A 9,278-nucleotide genomic window follows, 5' to 3' on the forward strand; every position below is an offset into this window, starting at 1 on the left:
AGGATTAATTTTGGGCTAGTTGGGGCTTACACGCTGACATGGGTAGGGGGAGGGATATACGGGAAGGATATATGACCACCATAATAACACTGAGAAATGAGAGGACACCGAACTGTACACATAAGAAATAGACGGCAGATGCTTATACCAACCAATGTGTCCACAATGCCACATTGCCATTAACACCAAACACTAGGCTATACAGATAAACATATAAACACCTGAGACAATCAGACGGGGGTCAGTGAACAGAGGTATACTCTAGACCAAGGATAGATTCAGCTGAGGCTAGTCTTGCACAGACACCAGTGATACAAAATACCTGCAGTCCTTACAGAAACAATAGAAGACAGACACAGAGTAATCCCTCACAGACATCCCAACACTATGGGAGAGAGATCCAATAGATCTACTACCTCAGGACCATAGTACTGGAGGACACCAGACTCAACTGGCACAACAAAATACATAAAAGCCTTGCTCCACATCCTACATTGGAGAGTAGTGACTGGGGTCTTAAAAGCTTTCAAGCAGCCATCTAAGATGCAGCTAATGGTCTCCTAGCATCGAGAGTGAAGAATGCAAAAAAAAAAAAAAAGAGGGGCATTTAGAAGCAATCAGCCCTAGGACACAATGGCCCTCAAGACCAGAAGAACTAGATGGTGCCTGGCTACTCAGGAAAGGATCAAATCTGGAGATCCTGGATAGAGTGGGAGGGAAAACGTGGAACATAACCCAAAAACTCAATAATGACCAGAATTACTGGTCAGATGAAATCTGGTGAGACTCCCAATACTATGGCCCTGGAATACATTCTGCGCCTGGAATAAAACTCACCCCCAGGGGCGGGCTTTCAGCCCAATAGTTAACAAGATGTACACGCAGACCACGCAACCCAAGATGCCACACCCACATACTCTATGGTAATACATCCCTTAGAGCAATACACCATGGAACACCCGAGGACCAACATTCAGATTGAGGAAATGCAGGACAAATAGGAGTGCATAATTATGAGGGGCACAGGGGGAGGGTTGCAGGGTAGGGAGGGGAGGAGACTGGGTTGGGGTTGGACATGGCAAATGGGGAATGAAACTAAATGTACACGTTATGTTTAATGTAAACAAGCTCTTAAAATAAAATAAAATATAGTTCCCTTTAATCTGGAAGATTCCTCACTCTTTGTCACTCATGACCTTGACACATTTGCAGAATACTACCATGTTATTTTGTACTGTTCCTTAATTTGATGTTGATGTTCCTCATGATTAAATTCAGGTTATGCAATTTTGCAAGAAACCACAGAAGTGATAACTTGTCTTTCTCGATGCATATCAGGCAGCAGCTGGTGTGAATTTCTCCTACTACTGGTGACGCTAACTCTGATCACTCAGGTAATCTCTACCAAACTTTTCCATGATAAAGTTATCATTTCTTCCTTTGTACTTAATAAATATCTTGTAAGAGGACTCTTCGAAATCATGTAAGTATCAATTTTTGATCATAGTTTTACCCATTCTTTTAGCATGTATTGATGATTTTTGCCTAAAGTCATAGTTATTTTCTAAGATTCCATCCAACTCAACAGTTGCTATTCCAGGATTCTATTAACATTTTAAGTTAAGAATTTTACCTTTATTAAGTGAAACTGCTGGAAATTTTGGACAGTAAGTCTGGGGTATGAGAGATAATTTGCATATACACCCCACAGATTAGAACATCATAGCTTTGAAACAGATTTATTTTAACTATGCCCTTTACCTAAGTTTAAACCTGAAGTACAAGCGCATTTGCATACAACTTGGTTCTATAGTAAATTTATGCTGGAATAATAATAGTACTTTGGTTTTTTTAAAAAGTATTTACAGTTGCTGTCAAGTCGACTCCAATTCATGGAGACACCATGTGCATCAGAGAATTGTGCTCTATGGAACTGTTTTGATGTTTGTTGGGGGGAGAGGGGTGGTGAAATTATACACAACAAAACATATACACAGTGAATAATTTTTACATGTACACTTCATTGACAATGGTTACATTCCTCACATTGTGTCACCATTCTATCTCTGCCCCTATTATTTCACCACTATTACTCTCTGCCCTTTAAAGCTGTCATCTTATAAAGGTAATTCTTCAATAGGGTGCAATGCTCAAGACAGACATTATTTATTTGTTGTGCTAAATTGTATTTTAAAGATGATTTCAAGGGATTGTTTCAGCGCAAGCTTCAAAAGTAGTTTCTAGGCAACAGATTCAGGAATCCATCTAGTCTCAATATACCCAGAAAGTCTTGTTTCCAATACAAATTTGAAGTTCTACTCCTCAATTTTCAGTTCTGTTCCTCAATATTCCTCCTTCTGATTAAGAACTATCTATTGGGTCCCTGATCAAAATGTTCAGTAATGGTAGCTGACCACTATCCATTTCTCCCTGTCTCACAGAAAGGATGATGGTATCAGTTCATGGAGGCAATTAGACCTGTAAACCATTTCCTTCTCCAACTTCCGGATCTCTTTCTTCCTCTGTTGCTGCAAGCAATAGGAGTCCAATTGTTACAGCTTGTATGCCTCCTTTCAAGCTTTTAAGAGCCCAGGCACTACCCACTAAACTAGGAGGTAGAGGAAAAACTCTTAAAAAATATATATTAGGCCAATTGACTGGACTGGCCTATGCAATTACCACTCTAAGACCTTGAAACAACAAAACTAATCCCATTAGATACTTATATGTAACTTTATTTATTCAGCTGCTATTTTTGGTATAAAATTAAATGTAGCATTTTGTCACTTCACTCTCCTTTTAAATTTTTCTAATTTTCAGTTTAGTGAGTATCAGCGGCAACAGTCAACTTGTGTAACTATTACACTTTGTCAACGCCAATTTTCCCAACATTACAAACATTCAGTACTTCTCACAGAATGATTCTCATTGCCAGATGCCCCACCCACCCCCACCCAATAACCACTAGAAACCATTGGGGTTTTTTGGTTTTGTTTAATATTATTTTATTGTGTTTTTGGTAAAAGTTTACACAGAAAATTAGTTTACTATTTGACAATTGTATACCAATCATCCAGCAATATTAGTTACTTTTTTCACAATGTGTCAACATTCTTTCCTTGTGTTGTGGTTGTTCCATTTTCAGTACTTTAGTTTCCCTACACCTTATCCCCTTATCTTCTCATCCTTGCTTTGGAGTACTTACTGCCCTTTTGGTCTCATGTAAATAGTTGTTTTTTTTTAAAGTGGTGCACCATACTCCCAGATGGGAGCTCTAGTGACATAGTGCCTAAAGCATGTGACTACTAATCAGAAGGCTGGCAGTTCAAACCCACCAGCTACTTCTCAGAAGGAAGACTGGGCAATCTACTTCCGCTGAGATACCGCCTTGGAAACCCAAAGCGTCTGTTTTTGCTCATGTTTTTCCACTAGTTGGTGCCTTATCCACTTCTGTATAGTTCCTTTCAAGCTCAGAGCTCCAGGAACTCTAAGGGTTTCCAAGGCAGGGTCACTATGAGCCGAATCAACTCAACGGCAGTGAGTTTGGTTTGTTTTTTTATTATACTCCCAGATATTGTATGTTTTGTGTGCCTATCTGTTATTTCTATAAAAGGTGACCTCAGGGGAAGTAACTCTTGTTTTATTACGTATTCAGCTATTCTTTGTCATTTCATGTAAGTGATGCACAGGGTTTTTAATGGCTGAAGTTCCAGAAGTAGGTCAGTACACCTTTCTTCCAACCCACCTCTGAGTGGACTTGAACCTCCAACCTACTGGTTACCAGCCAAGTACTGTTACCATTGGCACTAGCCAGAGACTCCATTTTTCTCAAGGGAGAAAAATCATAATGACAATCTCCATATATGATTAAAATTCCTTGGACAGAACTTAACACCTATTCTTAATAAAAAAGTGTAAGAAAATGAAAATGAATAGATACTTCCTTATCATGATAAAATATATTTACTTCAGTCCTAAAGCCAGTATCTTATACAACAGGGAAACAAGGTAAGAATCCTCACTCTTTTCACTACTATTTAATATTGTTGAGATTATAACTCAGTGCAGTTGGACTAGAAAAAACATTTACATGCATAAAAGACGAAAAATAACAAGTAACAGTATATACTTGAAGACAACATGAAAGTATTCCTAGAAAATCCTAAAGAACCAATGACAGTACTACTAAGCAAGCAAACAATTTAGCAAGGGAGCAATCCATTGCCAATGAGTTGTTTCTGACTCATAGTGACAAGGAAGCAGGATATAAAAATAAATGACATTCTTATACAAAAATAACCCATGAGAAGATCCTATGAATAATAAGACTCCATTTAGTCTTATTATTTTGGCAGCAAAAAAGATAAAATATTTGGGAATAAACTTAAGAAATATTTAAAATCTATATAAACATGATTATAAGATACTCCTTAAAGACATAGATTTGAATAAACAGAAAGACATCTCGTTCTTGGTTCAGAGAGCCTAATGTCAATAAGATGTCAATTCTCCCTAACTCGATTTATAAGTGTAATGCAATCACAATAAAAATTTCAATGAGTTTTTCATTTTTAGACAAGAAAAAAAGGTAGGTAGGAGATAGACAAGTTGACCTTAAAGTTCATTTGAAAAAACAAATGCACAAGAATGGCTAGAGCTTCACCACAAAGGAAAAATTATGAGCCCTACCAGATACTAAAACATATCACAAATTACCTGTAATTAAAGCAGTATAGTACCAGTACATGAATAGACAAACTGACCAATAGAATAGAGTATAAAATCTAAAAGTAGATCCAATTAATGTGATGATCAAGGAGCCCTGGTGATGCATTGAGTAAGTGCTTGGCTGCTAACTGAAAGGTCAGCAAGCGGTTCAAACTCACCAGCAGTCACATAGGAGAAAGATGTAGCAATCTGCTTCCATTTATATCACAGCCTTGGAAACCCTATTGGGCAGTTCTATTCTGTCCTACAGGGTCATTCATGAGTCAGAATCAACTTGATAGCACACAACAACAGTTTATGTGCTGTCCCTAAGTGATGCAAATGGTTTGTGCTCGATTGCTAAGATAAACCTTAGTGGTTTGAACCTACCCAGCAGTGCTGCGAAAGAAAGGCTTAGAAAACAACTTCCATTAAGATTGAAAATACAAAGCAAACTCACTGCCATTGAGTCAATTCCAACTCAGTGACCTCCTTTGGGTTTCCAAGGCGGTAAATCTTTATGGAAGTAGACTGACCAGTATTCCTTCCATTGAGTAACTGGTGGGTTTGAACCACCAATCTTCTTGTTAGCAGTCAAATGCCTTAGGCACTACACCACCAGATTTACTCTGTAAATTTACATTTCTACTCTGTAACACATGGGGTCAGTAAGAGTCCAAATCAACTCAACAGCAACTAGCAACAGTATATGATCTGCCATATGACCACTACAGTAAGTTTCTGGAACAAAAATAATCTTTTCAATAAATGATGATGAAACAATGGTAGTCATTTGAAAATTAGACCCATTCCTTACATCATACACAACAATAAACTAAATGGATCAGAGACATAAATAAAAAAATATTTAAAGTGTACAAACCCAGACTTCCAGTAAGATGAAGGAATAGGAAGACAAGTGACACAGACCCTCTTCAACAAAGAAAAGAAAAACCAATTGACAGAGATACAAGAGATAATCCTAGAATTCTAAGCTTTGAAAGGAACTATACAGAAGTGGATAAGGCACCAACTAGTGGAAAAACCTGAGCAAAAACAGTGAGTACAGAGACAGTCGGAGCTGCGGACTGTCAGCTACTCTGATGAGACCAACAGCCTGAATATTTCCAAGTGGTATTGGGACCTGAGAATTGACGTAAAGATCAGTCCGGTTACCAAGGGCTGCAGGGACAACTGCTCTGGTGGCCTATGACTAGGAAGGGAAACAGTAAGGAGGGAGACAACCTGAGCTGTGGACTTTCTGCTGTCTGGAGGGTGCAGCCATTTTGATTGTTTACACATGGCAGCCATTTTGGATATTAAAAGTGACCGAGGGCGCAGCCATTTTGAATGTTTACAAGGGGTGGCCATTTTGGATACTTAAAAGTGACCGAGGGCACAGCCATTTTGAATGTTTAGAAGTGGCAACCATTTTGGATTTTAAAGTGATAGCATTCTCATTCGGATTCCAGGGACCTAAGAACAGGCTCTGTTTGCCAGGATCAGCAAGGACATATGAGAGGCTGACAAAGGAAAGGAGACAGGTGATGAGTGTATAAGTGCTGTCAACTAGTGAATAGAGGAGCACAGCATAGTACCCTGCCTGTATAGAAAACATACAAAGAAAACAAAAATTGTGGGCAAGTCATTCCAACATATAATCACCAATTAAATATAAACACAAAAACATCACAATGCCTCGGAGACAACAAGGCATCACAGTCCACACAAAAAAGCAAGATAAAGCAACAGAAACAAAGGACCAGGATACAGACCCAAAACACATCCATGAGGAAGACGCAGCATTGGAACTCCCTGATGAGGAATTCAAAAGAATTATATTTAGGTACATTCAATGAATTGAGACACAGATCAAGGAAAACACTGTCAAAATTGGAGAAAACCCTAGAACAACTGAGAAACACAATACAAGAACAAAATGACAAAATAAATGAAAAATTAGAAAAGATACAAAATCTACAGACAGAAATCCAGAACATTAATATTAAATTTTCAGAAATAGATAACACCTTGAACAGGCAAAGGAGTAGAATTGAATCAATGGAAAACAGAACTAGGGAGACTGAGGCAAATCCTCAGTGTTTCTTTGGAAAGGAATCAATAAGAAAAAAAATCAGGACAAAATGAAGAAAGCCAAAGGGTCATGTGGGATACCAACAAAAGAAATAACCTATGTGTAATTGGAATTCCAGAACAGGAAGAGACAAATAAAACCACAGACAAAATTGTCAAAGATTTGTTGGAAGAGAATTTTCCTGGTATGATGAAAGTTAAAAATACATCCATTCAAGAAGTCCAATGAACCCCAAACAGAAGAGACTCCAAAAGCAAATCACCAAGACCAAAGACAAAGAAAGATTCTTAAAAGCAGCATGGGAAAAATGAAAAGTTACCTACAAGGGGCAACCAGTAAGAATAAGCTTTTATTTCTCAGCAAAAACCATGCAGGTAAGAAGACAATGTGATGGTATATATTAAACCCTGGAAGAGAAAATGAGGACAACAACAAAACAAATAGAAAAAATAGTGTAGTTACACAACCTCTAAATGGTGAGGAAATCAAGAGAATTACAAGATAGAATGGACTGTTCTAAACTTGGGGAGAAAATTATAAATCACAGGGCAACCTCAAAGAAAAAATGATAAACCTTTACACCACAATAAAAAAGAAGACAAGCACAAATATTGAGCAAATACTAAAAAAAAAACAAAAGGAATGATAACACAACTCATAAACAAAATTAGCTCAGCACGGAAAATTATATGGAACAAAGAAAAAAGGAACACCATGAAAAAACATAACAAAATGACAGCAAACAATTCATACTTGTTAATAATTATACTGAATGTCAATGGATTAAACGTACCACTCAAGAGACTGAGAGTTACAGCCTGGATAAAAAAACATAAACCATCAATATGCTGTGTACAAGAGACACACCTCAGAGACAAAGACACAAACAGACAAAAACTAAAGGTTGAAAAAAAGATGTATCAAGCAAATAGCAAACAAAAAAAGAGGAGGAGTGGCAATATTAATTTCTGATAAAATTGACTTTAAGATAAAAACCACCAGGGACTTACAGTAAGATGGCGGAATAGGGAGAAACACTGCACAGACCCTCTTCAACAAAGAAAAGGGAAACCAGCTAACACAGACACAGAAGATAATCCTGCACCCCTGGGCCTGAAGGGAAGGTTATAGAAGTGGACTAAACCCCAACTAGCAGAAGAATATGCATGAATATACCAAAAAAGGAGACATACGGAGCTGCGGTCTGGCAGCGATCCTGACAGCACGGCATGGACATTTTGGAGAATGCTGAGTCTTGTGTAATCTACGAATTAACCTAAAAATAAGCCATGCTAGCCAGGGACTGCACAGAGGACTGCTCTGGTGGCTGGTGAATAAAAGGAGAAGCAGCAAAGAGGAGGGCAGGCTGAGCTGCGGACTTTTGCCTGTCCGGAGGACACAGCCACTTTGAATGTTTACAAGGGAATTGATCATTTTGGATATTTAAAGAGACAGTGCTCTCCCAGATTCCAGGGTCTTAAAAACAGATTCCGCTTGCCAGTAACCTCAAGGACACTCTGGATCTGGATGACTAAAAAGGTGCAACATTCCTCTTGTTACTTTATACTCCACACACGCTTGGTAAAAAGAGTTGCGGCCATCCCCCACTCCCAACCGCCTTCTGGACACACAGGAAATCCATCCCAGTCTGTGTGCTCTGTCAGAGCCTGGGTGCCCTGCTGTGCCCGCCCCTGATTTTTTTTTTCTTTTTCTTTTTCTCTTTCTTTTTTCCGATTATTGGTTTGCTTGTTTTAAAACTATTATTATTATTAACACTTTTGTCCTTTATACTATTATTCTTTATTTTTCCCCTCCCAGGTCCTAGGTTTCAGCTTTTTTATGTTTCCCTGTTCCTAGTTGCAATTTTATTTTTTTCTTTTCTTCTCAGGGTTAACCCCATTCCTTGTTTTTGGTTTTTTTCACATTTTTTCTTCATTAGTCTCCTTCCCTACCTTTCTTCTCTTAGTATCTCCAGATATTGCAGGTTTTCTTGTTGTTTTCTTCTCCTTTTTCCCTTTTTTCTTTTTTTTGGGGTTATTGCTCCTGTGTGATTACATGGTGTGTTTCTTATCTAGGTGCTTTTAGTTTTTTGATGGTCATTCAATTGTAATTTGTGTCTATCTGAGTGGGAGACAGCAACAGTCCCCATAAGATACAACTACACCCACAACTCCTGCAACTTCACTGACTGAAAGAAAGACACCACCTACTTCTCCACCAATGGGCCAACGAGAAAACCACCAGCAAGAGACTAAATCACCCTTGGCTGCTCTTCACAAACAGTTAACAGAGATCTAAATACAACAACACTATGATACCTCCCAGACAACAGATCATCACAGTCCACACAAAGAAGCAAGATAAAGGGATAGAAACAAGGTAGCAGGATACAGACCCAGAACACATCCCTGAGGAAGAAGCAGCATTGGAACTCTCTGATAAGGAATTCAAAAGAATTATCTTTAGGTATCTTCAA

General features: G+C 38.3%; 1 protein-coding gene across 1 annotated transcript in view; it reads right to left on the minus strand.

Moving 5' to 3' along the window:
• SMYD3 (SET and MYND domain containing 3) overlaps positions 1 to 9,278 on the minus strand; it is a 1,342,222-nt gene that overhangs the window by 1,311,593 nt on the left and 21,351 nt on the right. The window lies entirely within an intron of this gene.

This window comes from Orycteropus afer, unplaced genomic scaffold (genome assembly GCF_000298275.1).
Source record: "Orycteropus afer afer isolate SDZICR_OR568_19922 unplaced genomic scaffold, OryAfe1.0 scaffold00533, whole genome shotgun sequence".
Taxonomy (NCBI): domain Eukaryota; kingdom Metazoa; phylum Chordata; class Mammalia; order Tubulidentata; family Orycteropodidae; genus Orycteropus; species Orycteropus afer.